Source organism: Anguilla anguilla, chromosome 4 (assembly GCF_013347855.1).
Source record: "Anguilla anguilla isolate fAngAng1 chromosome 4, fAngAng1.pri, whole genome shotgun sequence".
NCBI lineage: Eukaryota > Metazoa > Chordata > Actinopteri > Anguilliformes > Anguillidae > Anguilla > Anguilla anguilla.
The window spans coordinates 701209-717369 of record NC_049204.1 but is presented as its reverse complement, the minus strand read 5'-3'; the positions used below and the strand labels follow the sequence as shown (position 1 = coordinate 717369).

General features: G+C 50.5%; 1 protein-coding gene across 4 annotated transcripts in view; it reads right to left on the bottom strand.

Annotated features, from left to right (window-relative positions):
• The window catches only part of LOC118225433 (F-box-like/WD repeat-containing protein TBL1XR1), a 43462-nt gene that overhangs the window by 14005 nt on the left and 13296 nt on the right, over nucleotides 1-16161 (bottom strand). For 2 of the 4 annotated variants that reach the window (XM_035413821.1, XM_035413824.1), the window contains exons 2-3: nucleotides 11923-11990; nucleotides 5984-6053 (exon numbers count right to left, since the gene is read on the bottom strand). The gene's annotated coding sequence lies outside the window, so the exon portion shown is untranslated. Of the gene's footprint in view, nucleotides 1-5983; nucleotides 6054-7393; nucleotides 7729-11922; nucleotides 11991-16161 lie in introns of those variants that run through there. The other 2 variants (XM_035413822.1, XM_035413823.1) reach the window with 2 other exon arrangements.

Here is a 16161-nt window from a genome sequence, read left to right as displayed (position 1 = left end):
AGGGAGACACACAGTCTCATATTTGGTTTTTTTAAGACTCTAGGGCTGAGGGGACGTGCTTCGCAGGGCTGTTGGAGGGAAGCTGACAGAGGGTCCCAGTCAGATTTTGTACAGTCTGGCCTTGAGGAGCTTAATGATTCTCCGCTGGTCTCCAGACATTTCCTCACATTATGCACAGTCTACATTCTCAAGCTGTAGTACAGATAGATTAACCAGCCAACGTCGGAGCGTAAAATCACACAAAAAATCACACCCTCCCCCCCACCCCCAGAAAACACTGTGTACACATACGCAGTGGTGTTCCTATTACATAACTGCAACACAGAAACGTCTTGGGGAGAAGCAGTAAGGTGGCTCAGGGTGGTGTTTATGAAGCGCATAAAACAGCGTCTGTGTATCTGTGCTTACAGTGTGCAGCCAAAGCGCGCGGGCATGCCTGTGCTGTGACACACGCATGTGCTGTGACACATGCATGTGCTGTGACATGTGCGTGCTGTGACACGCGTGTGCTGTGACACATGCGTGTGCTGTGACATCTGTGTGCTGTGACACATGCGTGTGCTGTGACACGTCTGTCCTGAGACATGTGTGTGCTGTGACACGTGTGTGCTGTGACACATGCGTGTGCTGTGACACGCGTGTGCTGTCACACATACGTTTGCTGTGACACATGCGTGTGCTGTGACACGCGTGTGCTGTGACACGTGTGTGCTGAGACACGCGTGTGCTGTGACACGTGTGTGCTGTGACACATACGTGTGCTGTGACACATGCGTGCGCTGTGACAGGCGTGTGTTGTGACACGTGTGCTGTGACACATGCGTGTGCTGTGACACGTGTGCTGTGACATATGCGACATTTTGCGGCTCACAGGAAGTGGTTTGCATCTCTTCAGACGCTCTTACACACCACTACAGACGAGCCGTCTTCATTTCCATTTCTTTCTGTTTCATTTCCATTTCTAAGCGCTGAGGTTTTGCGCTATTTTAAGAGAGAGCAGCTGTGGCAGGGGAAACTTTAATTTTCCGACCTTGCTAAAATGACTTTGCTTCTGTGGCATACAGTTTCAAGAACAAAAGGATTCAAACCTGTTTAACACTTCAGACATTAAGGGTGAGCTGCCTCTTTCCTGCAGTGAATTTCAAACACTGTTACACAAATATGCTAAACATTCAAGCAGAAAACAAGGTATTTATTTTCTTAACTTGCTACAAACAGAACATGAATGTCAAGACAAAGTGAGAATTCATGGGGACGGACTGAAATAAGAGACCATCTGAACAGTGGCTGCTGTATTAGACGGGGAGGTGAGGCCTTTCTGTGATGTGCGCAGAGATAGATGATTCGATAAATGACCGACACGTAGGGTGACAAATGACCTTCTGGCAGGTTCAGGTTGACCCAAAATAGCGCACAGAACCTGAAGGACTGCCGTTTCAAATGTATTAAAAATAATATCACTCATCTTCTTCAACTCATGCAAAAATTCACATTCTCGACAGCATGCCAAGTAATATTTTAATATATTGGTGTTGTGTGGAGTTTGACTGGAGGTTGAGGTTGAGTGGGGTTTGACTGCAGTTTGGTGTTGAGTGGGGTTTGACTTCAGTTTGGAGGTGAGTGGGGTTTGACTGGAGGTTGAGGTTGAGTGGGGTTTGACTGGAGGTTGGTGTTGAGTGGGGTTTGACTGGAGGTTGAGGTTGAGTGGGGTTTGACTGGAGGTTGGTGTTGGTGTTGAATTTTCAAGGCTTCGAAAATTTTATTTTGTGTTTATTTTTGTCAATTTGAAACTGTGAAAAGGTTAATCAATTAAGAAAGGAGATTTTCATGAAGAAGCTGGCCTTTAACAGTTTGGCGAATACTATGATATTCATTAGATAACAGTGATATGCAGTGAACCTCTGAACCAACACAGTAAACAAACTTTAATTAATAAGGGAAAAAGTGCTCCTGGCCCAAAGAATCTTTCAGCCAAACCAGCACTGTAACAGCCAATCAGAGCCAGTCCTCATGATTTTCACCTTCAATCTCCATCTAACCGAATTCTCTAGCCTATAAGTGCACCCTAATTTTGTCTTTGATTTGCATTTAACCTGGATTAAAAATGTTTTAAATAAAGTTGTGGCATGAGGTCATGGTAGCTCTTGGCAGGAGAAAGCTGGGGGATCAGGGAGCACAGACCTGCCACACGCCTCGCGCTGGCACACGGTGTTAGACTGGCATCGTGGCAAACGGGGATGTGACGTTTTCAGCCAGAGAAACAGCAGTACACTGCTGGTCATGTAACATATTCAGCCAGAGAAATCACCTTGACTGACCCACTGCCCGCTCACAACCCAGTTTACTGACCCACTACCCGCTCACAACCCAGTTTACTGACCCACTGCCCGCACACAACCCAGTTTACTGACCCACTGCCCGCTCACAACCCAGTTTACTGACCCACTGCCCGCTCACAACCCAGTTTACTGACCCACTGCCTGCTCACAACCCAGTTTACTGACCCACTGCCTGCTCACAACCCAGTTTACTGACCCACTGCCTGCTCACAACCCAGTTTACTGACCCACTGCCCGCTCACAACCCAGTTTACTGACCCACTGCCCGCTCACAACCCAGTTTACTGACCCACTGCCCGCTCACAACCCAGTTTACTGACCCACTGCCCGCTCACAACCCAGTTTACTGACCCACTGCCCGCTCACAACCCAGTTTACTGACCCACTGCCCGCTCACAACCCAGTTTACTGACCCACTGCCCGCTCACAACCCAGTTTACTGACCCACTGCCCGCTCACAACCCAGTTTACTGACCCACTGCCCACTCACAACCCAGTTTACTGACCCACTGCCCGCTCACAACCCAGTTTACTAACCCACTGCCCACTCACAACCCAGTTTACTGACCCACTGCCCGCTCACAACCCAGTTTACTGACCCACTGCCCGCTCACAGCCCAGTTTACTGTAAAATATATAAATAGAAATAAATAAATAAAAACATTACGACACCACACACAGGAAGCTCTCAAAGTCAGCATAAAAACACACACTCACACAGGAAGCCCTCAAACGCACCCTGAAAACACAGACCACACTCACACAGGAAGCTCTCTCTCTCTCTCTCACTCTAAAGACAGGAAGCACAAAGCAGGCTGGAGGATCTTTTCCAAACGGCTACGCCCTTCTGCACATTCTGGGCCCCACGGTCCACACGGGCTCCCCCTCCACGTCTCCAAACCTGGCACAAGTACCATCTTCAACCAGCCCAATTTACCACCCAGTCCCCTCATTTAACCCCATTCAGATCAGTCAAAACGCTGCCGCCACTGACTGATCACGGTAAAATACCATACAAAACTAGAAAGGTTACAATTCCTGAAGGAACTGTGTAGGCTTGCTTCAAATTCCAACTGGCACTGTCCTCAAGCCCCAATGCATTTCAATGAGGGCGCATAGCTCCGAAGAAGCACGAAACCGTCCAGACCCACGGCGCACCACAATTGGCAAAAAAATTGCAAGTCGAGGAAAAAAATTGTGATTTTTAAAAAACTACTACCTAATGAAGAAAGAGTTGTATGTAATCACTTCCTATGATAATAATCATACTGCACACCACAGATAATAATAAACATTATTGAGTCAGCCCAGTGAAGCACAGCCCAGTACAGCACAGTCCGGTAAAGTACAGTCCAGTACAGCAGTCTGGTAAAGCACAGTCCAGTACAGCATAGCCCAGTACAGCACAGTCCATTACAACACAGTCCGGTAAAGCACAGTCCAGTACAGCATAGCCCAGTACAGCACAGTCCATTACAGCAGAGTCCGGTAAAGCACAGTCCAGTACAGCACAGCCCAGTACAGCACAGTCCGGTAAAGCACAGTCCGGTACACCACAGCCCAGTACAGCATAGCTCAGTACACCACAGCCCAGTACATCACAGCCTGGTACAGCACAGTCCAGTACAGCACAGGAAAAGTGCATTAGACAGGACAGGTCAGTCAGTGCCACTGACTGCACACATGGAGCCAAAGCTAACCGACTCCCAAACACTGACTGCAGAGCCTGCATTTTAAATGCCTTCTATCACCAACTAAACAAATATGCACAGGCTTAAACTTCCAGATTAATTTCTGCTGATATGCCATTCAAATGTCTTTTCCATCGTTTCACAGGTCTGTTTATCTTTTACTCAGCAAATCTGACACCGGGCCCAAACTTCCTGATACATGCGCAAATGTCCGCCGTCTGATTTGACTGAAGCAAGCAGCGCCAATCTCACAGTGTAACGGCATTCAGATCATTACACATCCTGTAATGAGACACACACACCTCCCCAATGGAGAGACTTACTGTACCTGCAAAACACACACACACACACGCACTCGCACTCGCACTCACACACTAACACGCACACGCACTCGCACTTACACACGCACACGCACTTGCACAAGCACACACACACATACCCAGCCCTACTGCACCATACATGGGCACACACAAGCACATGCTGTATCCAAAAATTAACACACACTATAGCACACCACTCGACACCACACACAGCAATCCACACTGCAGTACTGTAACACTGCACAGACTCTGAAAGGGATCGGCAGGCCACAGCACACCTATAGATTTGATGCCATTAGATGTCAGCCATTAGAAATGTGGTTCTTTAAGGCAGAAGCAGCAGATAAAACTGTGTGACACAGAGGAGGGGACTACAGACTGTAATCAGGTATTCTAGGCTGATATGCTGACAACCAATCAATAAGAGAGCTGCTTTAATCCCAGTAAACTGAGCTCATCACAACCACTCCAGCCACAACCAATAAAAACAGCCCCCAGGATTCAACCCGCCCAGCCCTCACACAACAGAGGAACAGCAGGGAGTAAAACAGGCACACAGACCCCACTGCCACAGGAACAGAGGCCCTACTGCCACAAGCACACAGAGGCCCTACTGCCACAGGCACACAGAGGCCCTACTGCCACAAGCACACAGAGGCCCTACTGCCACAGGCACAGAGGCCCTACTGCCACAGGCACACAGAGGCCCTACTGCCACAGGCACACAGAGGCCCTACTGCCACAAGCACACAGAGGCCCTACTGCCACAGGCACAGAGGCCCTACTGCCACAGGCACACAGAGGCCCTACTGCCACAGGCACACAGAGGCCCTACTGCCACAGGCACACAGACCGTACTGCCACAGGCACACAGGCCCTACTGCCACAGGCACACAGGGGCCCTACTGCCACAGACACACAGAGACACTACTGCCACAGGCACACAGAGGCCCTACTGCCACAGGCACACAGACCGTACTGCCACAGGCACACAGAGGCCCTACTGCCACAGACACACAGAGGCCCTGCTGCCACAGACACACAGAGACACTACTGCCACAGGCACACAGAGGCCCTACTGCCACAGGCACACAGACCGTACTGCCACAGGCACAGAGGCCCTACTGCCACAGGCACACAGAGGCCCTACTGCCACACGCACACAGAGGCCCTACTGCCAAAGGCACACAGAGACCCTACTGCCACAGGCACACAGAGGCCCTACTGCCACAGGCACACAGGCCCTACTGCCACAGGCACACAGAGGCCCTACTGCCACAGGCACAGAGGCCCTACTGCCACAGGAACAGAGGCCCTACTGCCACAGACACACAGACCCTACTGCCACAGACACACAGAGGCCGTACTGCCACAGGCACACAGAGGCCCTACTGCCACAGGCACACAGAGGCCCTACTGCCACAGGCACACAGAGGCCCTACTGCCACAGGCACAAAGAGGCCCTACTGCCACAGGCACACAGAGGCCGTACTGCCACAGGCACACAGAGGCACACTTTTTTTTCCTGAAAACTTACCATCCTTGTTTTAGGCAGATTTCCTTCCCCACCCTCACACTTTTACTACTTTTACTATAAATCCACCGACTAGTGAGATGATTAATTCAAACTTACCACAGTAGTAACTCTGAAAATTCCACCACACAGAGGTCTTTACAAGAGCTCCTCCCTGCTGCCCACGCACCTGAAAGGTTCAAGGGAAAGCCCGTCACAACCAGGCATTTACACACACAAATACACACAGAGTACGCTTACTTGAAATGACCTGTTAGTGTGTTTCACACGCTGTGTAGAACACACAGTACTGTGTGTGTGTGTGTGCCTCCCTGTGTAGAGTGCGTTCTGTGCAAGGTTCTACACAGAAATGTAATACAGATGAAAGGACACACATCGCATGCAAGAAAACTTGGTACCAGTCATCAATTTTCTTAAAGAAATTAGCATCAGCATCATAAGGGCCTATAATTAAGGATTAGAGATTTAAAATTGAAATAAAAGCAAAATAAAACATTTATGCTTTAAAACTAAAGATTTTGCCAACTAGATTGTGCACGCAAAGAGAGGTGAGAGTATGTTCACACCAACCAAGACCTGCAAACACTGAAACTGAGCAGATCTGTAATCTCCACTGTTTTACTCTGAAACAAAGCAGGTCTGTAATCTCCACTGTTTTACTCTGAAACAGAGCAGGTCTGTAATCTCCACTGTTTTACAGTGAAACAGAGCAGGTCTGTAATCTCCAATGTTTTACACTGAAACAGAGCAGGTCTGTAATCTCCACTGTTTTACACTGAAACAGAGCAGGTCTGTAATCTCCACTGTTTTACTCTGAAACAGAGCAGGTCTGTAATCTCCACTGTTTTACACTGAAACGGAGCAGGTCAGTAATCTCCACTGCATTACACTGAAACAGAGCAGGTCTGTAATCTCCACAGTTTTACTCTGAAACAGAGCAGGTCTGTAATCTCCACAGTTATACACAAAAAAAAAATCATTTGCCACAAACATTCCTTACATTGTTCAGAGGCTTATTTGCTTACGGACACAAGGCTGGCTTTATGAAGAGGAAATATCACACTTGGCATCGAGAAAGAACATACTGCACTCACAAATAGCTTTTTTCCATTTTTCAGTTTCATTGAAAGCTTGGTAGAGGCACATATTTAGGGGTTTTACACTGAAACTTCAAACTCATGTCAATTGCTATCTTCTTACATTGAAAGCATTTGTTTCAGCTGAAAGAACAGGTTTCTGGCTCAATGTCTCAAACAGTCACATCTCTCAGGCACCTGGATTAAGCCGCTCTTCTCTGCACACACGCTGTCACTGCCTAATGGATGGCCTGCCAAGGCAACCGCGGCACATCTCGTTTTACACAACGGGCCCTAAAACGCAGCCTCCCCAGAGAGCCGCGCCGCGTGACGGCCGGGCCATTCAGGGGCCGCGCCCCCTTCGCCCGACTCAGATAAACGAGCGCGGTCCCCAAACGGCACTGAACCCAGCAACACCACAAACCCAAATCACCATTTACAAACAAACACAACGACGACGAATGGGAGCCCAGCAGCCTGCAGAGCCAGCAGAGCCAGGTTCAGCGGGTTCATGCCCCGGGGGCTGCTGGGATAGGTGGCGCTCCAGGGTGTGTGGGAGCTCTTTGTGAAGCTGCACCTGTGGAGACGCTGGCGCTCTGAGACAGAGAGGCAGTCATTAGCCGCGCCGCGCGCTCAAAGCAGCAGGTGCTACCCGCAGCGCTATCCCCCCGCCAGCACGCTTCCGGCCCACAATGCAGCGGGAGACCCACACCTGCGAGCATCAAAACAGCACGGCCACACACACACACACACACACACGCACACGCACACACACACGCACACGCACACACACTCTCACACACACACACGCACGCACGCACGCACGCACGCACGCACGCACGCACACACACAGCCTGTCACCCCACCCAGCCACACACACACAGCTGGGCAGGATGTGAGCAGCTGGCAGGTGATAGGTGCGCTAGGCCACAGCGATGGTGAAACAGCAGCAGCTGTGATACTATCAGGCTGTTTCACATCCTGAGAATCTGACTGAAGCCTCGGCCTCTTCAGCAGCTTCCTCCTGATTTAAACTATTTCTGTTATTTTACTGAGCCGTGTGCTGCTGCTAAGCAACCAACCCACAGGCAGATGATCCAGGCGGAGTTTTATTGTTTTGTGTGATGCTCAAACAGCCAAAGCAAAGCCAAACGCAGGGTTTCTGCAGAAACGAGAAGCTCAGAAACCCGGGAGAACCTGAAGAGGGTGTCCCCCTCTAACCAAACCCACGCCCCCCTCTAACCCACGTCCCCCTCTAACCCACGCCCTCCTGCACCCACGTCCCCCTGCACCTGTGCAGCAGTGCTGCTGAGGGCCGGGAGCTCTAGCACACACAGGGATGTTTACACGCGTGCTCAGAGGCAGCAGTGATGCATTAACTGGGCAGGACAGAATCTCTTAGTCTGAGCTGGGCTTCAGTCAGCCTTCATTCTCCCTCCAGAGAAACTCTAATCTGCACGTTTCAGCCACTCCTTAGAGTGAGGAAATAACAGTGTCCTCCACACTGCATCCGTCAGTCCTGATACACTGAACATCCCTGTAAACACACAACACTGTCTGAGCGTCCCCATTAAACACATCACACTGTCTAAGCGTCCCCATGAAACACATCACACTGTCTGAGCGTCCCCATTAAACACATCACACTGTCTGAGCGTCCCCATGAAACACATCACACTGTCTGAGCGTCCCCATTAAACACATCACACTGTCTGAGCGTCCCCATGAAACACATCACACTGTCTGAGCGTCCCCATGAAACACATCAGAATCAGATGCTGTGTTACTTATACACTGAGCGTCCCCATGAAACACATCAGAATCAGATGCTGTGTGTTACTTATACACTGAGCGTCCCCATGAAACACATCAGAATCAGACGCTGTGTGTTACTTATACACTGAGTGTCCCCATGAAACACATCAGAATCAGACGCTGTGTGTTACTTATACACTGAGCATCCCCATGAAACACATCAGAATCAGATGACAGGAGCCCCTAAATCCCCCAAAATCCCTTTTACTCCTAAGGAGTGGGGGGGGGGGGGCATCTGTGTAATAAAGAGGAGCAGGTTATTTAGTTATTCAGCAAATGGCTTACTTCTATAAACAGCTGGATATTCACTGAAGCAGTACTAAACTGCACTACACAGGTCTGAGAGTAACATAAATAATCCAGTCCAAGTCACGGCAATGTAGAACCCTGTCAATATCACCAGCACAGAACTTCCCTTTACAACGGGACTTCTGTGGAAGGAATTCAGATTCCACACGTTGCTCCAGGGTGCGGGGAAAGCCCACTGCCTATGTAGTCTAGCTCCACAAGCATTTACACCAGGTCCTCTCAGTATTAATGAGCTCAAACCCACAGAACGCCGCCTAATCCATCACCCGGGAGACCAGTGATCTTCAGTCACATTCTGATCCTCACAGCAGGACACGGGCTCTTATCTCCTGCGCCGCCGACGGCTCTTCAGACCGCAACACGAAAGCGGCGGCCTGCAATTAGTCACTCAGCCTGCCATTATCCCCCCGGCCCACGCACGCCAGCCGCCCTGCTCTCCTGGAAGCCCCCGCGCGCCTGCGTGCAACACAAGCAGAGGCCTGCTCTCCACTCATCTCTGCTAATGTCACGCTAATGTCATGCTAACGCTGTGCTAATACTGTGCTAACGCTGTGCTTATGTTGTGCTAATGTCGTGCTAATGCTGTGCTAACGCTGTGCTAATGCCATTCTAATCCTTTGAAAATATCGTTCCAACAATGTGCTAACCTTGTGCTAACGTTGTGCTAATACTCTGCTAATTATCAGCAGCACAGGGCAGATGCACTCAGGAGTAAATGTGTGTGAGGCTGGAGCAAACTGCAGATGGCTGAACGGTGAGCTCAGACACTGAGGCTCAGCCACCTCCACCTGAAACACTATTCACCTTCTCTCTGAGCCGACCCTGCAGCTGTGGAGGGGAGCGGGGAAGAGCTCGTACGGATCTGAACAGCACACTCACACACACACACGCAGGCACGCATGCACGGACACACACACACACACACACAGACACACACTCACTCACACACACACACACACACACACACACACACAGACACACTCACACACACACGCACGCACGGACACACACACAGACACAGACACAGACACACACACACACACACACACACACACACACACACACACACACACAGACTCACACACACACACAGACACACAGACACACACACACCCAGACACACAAACACACTCTCTCACACACACACACAGACACACTCACACGCGCACACACACACACACACACAGACACACTCACACAGACACACACACACACACACCCACACACAGAGACACACACACAGACACACACACTGAAGGGCCAAAAAGAATGAAATAGCCAACAGGTTTATTTCAGCAGTCATATATCAAGACAGCAAATGAGCCCAAATGGCTCCCAGAGAAAATGGGTGTAATCTTTATAAATGAAGCCGCTGTGGCCCCCCCATAAATAAAAGCCCCCCCTACCCCACAACGAGCTCCCAGGCAGCAGCTAGCGCTAAACACGGACAAATGATGCCTGAGCAAAGCAAATTAAAACCAGGCCACAGACACTTAACACAGCTATCAAACTCCTCCCAGCTGCTTGAGTACATTAGCATAATATTCCCTTTTACAATTTATGCATCTTAAATGAAATTAAATGTTGACTGAGGAGTTTGGAGATGCAAGAGAAACTAATATGTCACAGTAGGCTACACAAACATTTGGATAGTTTTAGTTCCTCTGAAGGTATTACAATTCACCAGTACCTGACTGAACGATGTGGTGTTAATGAATGTAGAGATCTGTCGAATGCAAACAGAAACGGGTCACTGAGCCCTGATAATGGAAGTCTTCCTCATCTTAACTGTATAAAAATGCCAACGTACATTTTGCCTGATCACAATGTGTTTCTTATTTCAGATAACACACAGAAAACTAGTGCTGGCATCTTAATCCACTCAACAGGCAGATCCGGGGGAGAGAGCTCAGCTGCTCTAGAGAGGGGGGGTGGTATGGGGGGGGGGGGGGGGGGGGGGGGGTTATGTTCAGCGAGAACAGAATTCAGCTGCTATAGAAACAGAGAGGTGGAAAGCAGTGCTCAGACACACTGAAGGATTCTTTAATAACCATCAGCTTCTCTGAGAAAGCTGGCCCGCACGCACACTATATAACACAGTATTATTCACGCCGCTGCTGCTCATAAGGGCCACGCAGAAGCCCACTGGACAGGATATTCTGCACATCATTCCCATCATGCCCCTCACTACGGAGGGACACAAATATGAAGAGTGTTTGACTCAGAGTTTCGCACGTTTACATTCCTCTACACTTCTAATCACCAGCAGCTGCTCTGGATAAAGAGAAACACACACACACATGCATACACACAAACACACAAAGACACACACACATGCACGCGCGCACACTCACACAGACACACACACACACAAGCACACACACACAGACACACGCACGCACGCACGCACCCAGACACATACACACACACACACACGGACACAAACACACACACGCATGCATGCATGCATGCACGTACACACACAGACACACAAGCACATGCACACGCATACAGACACACACATGCACCCAGACACATACACACACACGCGCACATAGATGCGCACACACTCACTCATAGTCTCGCTCACACACAGACACACACAATCACTCACCCATACATGCTGGGTACTCTGAACTTCTACTATATTAGTGTCTGTGACAAAATGTTCAAATGCGTATACAACTCCCTGCTACAGTCATTAAAGGATCAAAGATAAGAGTGAATTCCTACATTACACAACTGTGTTTCTGATTTAGTGCCCCAGCATATGAGCCAGAGAGCGGAACCAAAATAAACTCCCCGCACGCAGGGAAGGGATTAGCGCTTATCTCTTACCATGTGACCCAGCGCCGCTCCAGAGCCCAGCGACAGGGAGGCAGCACTGCACACGGCCTCTCTGCAGCCTGAGGAGGAACCAGAGAAACACACACACGTTACACACCCTCCATAAATACACACGTTACACACGCGTTACACACACGCCATAAACACACGCGTTACACACCCACCATAAACACACACGTTACACACCCGCCATAAACACACGCGTTACACACCCGCCATAAACACACACGTTACACACCCACCATAGACACACACGTTACACACACTCGCCATAAACACACACGTTACACACGCGTTACACACCCGCCATAAACACACACGTTACAAACCCGCCATTAAAACCCGCTCACTAATAAAACCCCAAAAAGCAAAACCCAAAAACACACATATCAGTAAACTGCATCATGGTGGCTCCTGTCCTGAGGTTCTGCAGCCTGTAGAGCACAGAGGCCTAGCAGGCTTTACAGAGGCTGAGTGAAGGGAAACAGGCTGGATCTGCTCTCCATCTCACTCAGCTTTACAGGATCACGCAGCCGAGCACAGGTATACACAGGTATGCGCAGGTATGCCCAGGTATGTGCAGGTATACACAGGTATACGCAGGTATACGCATGTATATGCAAGTATGGGCAGGTATACACAGGTATGTGTAAGTATGCACAGGTATACACAGGTATGTGTAAGTATGCACAGGTATACACAGGTATATGTAAGTATGGGCAGGTATACACAGGTATGCGCATTGCGCAGGTATCTCACACACTCAGTGGACAACTGGACCTCAAGTCCCTACTGCGCAGTCTATGGCTCCAATGTGTACAACATGGCGGCGCTCAAGAATTACACTTCCCAGGCTTCAAAACCTTTTTCACCAAACCCAAGGAGAGTCAATGGGTGACGTCACAGTGACCTTGTCCGCATTTTTCTACAGTCTATGGTCCGTACATATGTAGGAAACACCACTGTCCATCTACATTCGCAATTTCAGACAGAACAATCTCGCAGTGCCGAGTCTCTCGGTATTCAAAATGTCTTTTCTCTGGTGAATCCCAGCAGCCATTTTAGATGAGGCGAGTTTCAGATGGAATGGAGAGGTAATGGTATCTCTACGCACACCAGCAGGCATGGCCTGCCCAAAAACACTCCCCCATCTGCTCCATGTAAACAGGCTAACACTTCAGCACAATGGTGTGGACACACCACGGACCTGATGGTCTGCAAAGACCAGCCAAATCCAACACATTCTTAACCATCGGGGATTAAGCAGAAAAACAAAACAAACCGTAGTAAAGGCTTTTTCCAAAGCACATGAATTCACACCTTAGTCAAAGCGCTCATAATGAGCAAGCCTTCCCCGCAGTGACTCATTAAGCTGCTAGTAAAAGCTGTATTAGGTTTGGAGCCGATTAAACAGAAACACAAATTAATCAGGCTTTCCACACGGCTTTGCCCAGCTGGAGCTGTGCAGTATGACATATTAGAGTAGCACTGCCTCACACCAGCAGACAGGGGTCCCTACCCCCCCATACCCACTGCCTCACACACCAGCAGACAGGGGTCCCTACCCCCCATACCCACTGCCTCACACACCAGCCCCCACCACCCCCATATCCACTGCCTCACACACCAGCAAACCCTACCCCCCATACCCACTGCCTCACACACCAGCAGACAGGGGTCCCTACCCCCCATACCCACTGCCTCACCCACCAGCAGACAGGGGTCCCTACCCCCCCATACCCACTGCCTCACACACCAGCAGACAGGGGTCCCTACCCACCCATACCCACTGCCTCACACACTAGCAGACAGGGGTCCCTACCCCCCATACCCACTACCTCACACACCAGCCCCCACCACCCCCATATCCACTGCCTCACACACCAGCAAACCGTACCCCCCATACCCACTGCCTCACACACCAGCAGACAGGGGTCCCTACCCCCCCATACCCACTGCCTCACACACCAGCCCCCACCACCCCCATATCCACTGCCTCACACACCAGCAAACCCTACCCCCCATACCCACTGCCTCACACACCAGCCCCCACCACCCCCATATCCACTGCCTCACACACCAGCAAACCCTACCCCCCATACCCACTGCCTCACACACCAGCAGACAGGGGTCCCTACCCCCCCATACCCACTGCCTCACACACCAGCAGACAGGGGTCCCTACCCCCCATACCCACTGCCTCACACACCAGCAGACAGGGGTCCCTACCCCCCCCCCCACCCCCCCACCCCATATCCACTGCCAGGGCTTTGGAAATGCAGTTTCAAATGTCCACTACAGGAGCACATCCCTCAGTCTCAATCTGGGATGTGTCTGTACAGGGGACTCTGAGGAATCACTCTCTCTCACTATTCTGAGGAAAGTCAAGATAAAACTATATGACTTCCAGACATAGAACTGAAATTCTCTGACCTCATTTTAAAGGTCAATGTGGAGTTTAACTGGTTGTGGTTGCAGATAAAAGGTGCCAGTTCGCTATGATTAACAGCGAGTGTTTCATAAAGTGGTAAGGATTTCAAACCAGACAGCTTTGGACTACAAGAACACACCTGGCTGGAAACCGTCTTTTTGACCCTCAGATTACCAGATTACTTCAACCCTTTGAACTCCACTGCTTTCAGTTACCAGCAGTGACTGTGACATCAGCATTAGAATGCTCAGTTAATGAAATTCTAATCACGCACCTGTGACTTCACACCTGAAAGGGTTAATGCATTTCCCTTTTTCTCCCAAGCGTAAACCACAGCACAGACTGCTGGAGCCAATCAGGAGAGCCCACACAAGTGTGCAGCTCCTCCTCCAAAGCGTGTGATGTAAGCAGCGAGTGATGTCACACGGTTCACAAAGACGAGTCGGAGGAAGCGGCTTCACTGGCAGCCCAGCGGGGGACCAGCGGGGGACCAGCGAGGGTGAGGCGCTGTAACAGTGCCCCACTGACACTGCCCCGCCCCCCGGGGGGGACGCAAGAGTCACCTGGACACGGGCCTGTGGGGCTGCCGACCACCATCAGCTTACACCGCCAGACCACCGAGAAATAGAGTCTGAATTTGAGAGCGGATGTCAAGTGGAGTGTGTTTAAGGTGCAGTCCGGCTCCTGCAGTGCATGGTGGGAATGCTATAATCGGGTCAGCCGGGACTGGGCCGAGAGACTCTGGGTGTAAAGGCCTGCAGCCGCTGTCTCCTCATCAGCAAAGAGCACATCTTCCTCCCCCTCTTCCTCACCTTCAGCCTTCTGAAAGCTACCGCACACTTTCAGACCACACACAGCAGGAGAAGGGTCACCCTGTTTCTCCACAGCGAGCGGGGGTTCATTTTCACTTGTGAGTGGATTATGGCAGAACGCAGGCGGCAGAAAGACGCATTCACTGAAGATCAGAAGAGCTGGACGGGCAGGGTCCCCAGGACCAGCAGGAGCACGGGTTACCTGCTGCCCCTGCAATCAGACTGAAGGCCCATTCACCCTGCTGTTCACAAGGACACATCCATCTCTGTCAGACAGGCTCTTATTTCTGCAGCTGAAAATACAGTCCAATTCTGACCATGACTGTAACCCTTTAAATTCAGCTGGAGCGTGACACTGATGGATATGAGCTTACTGCCACACAGGCTGCAGTGCATCAGGGCTGAAAGCCCTGTGACTGAAGAAGCCATTCATAAAAACACCAGACACAGAACAGGAAGCTCTGGCCACTCAGCGCACAAGCTGGGAAGGCAGGCCGGCCTGAGAACACTGCAGAAATGGTAAAAACGGGGAAAGCAGCAGAACTGCCAAAGGACCGAAGCAGACTGGAGAGGTTTAACCTCAGACTGACGCTGGCACAGGGGGCAGAAGAGGAGTTTCATTCAGAACTGTGGGTCCCTGCTGCAGCGGACAGCCATAGCTGCGTGCTCACCCCCAGATCAGCGCCTGGACGGGGGAACTGTGAAAGCTCAGTGAGAACCGTGAAAGCCAATCATACTGCCTGTGCAGCACAGTGACGGTGGAGCAGTCAGACCCTGCAGCAGAGCGGGGCAGTTACATCCATTTCAGCTGCTAAACCCTGTGCGGGTGGTTTACACACCATTCCAAAGCAACCACACCTCCCCAACAAACTGCTGATGACTCAACACTGGGGACCTTTCCTTTACTGATACACATAGCCAGACATAACGGGGGGGACCCCAAAGGTCCTGTCACCCTGAAATAACACCAAATGAATACAACACGTT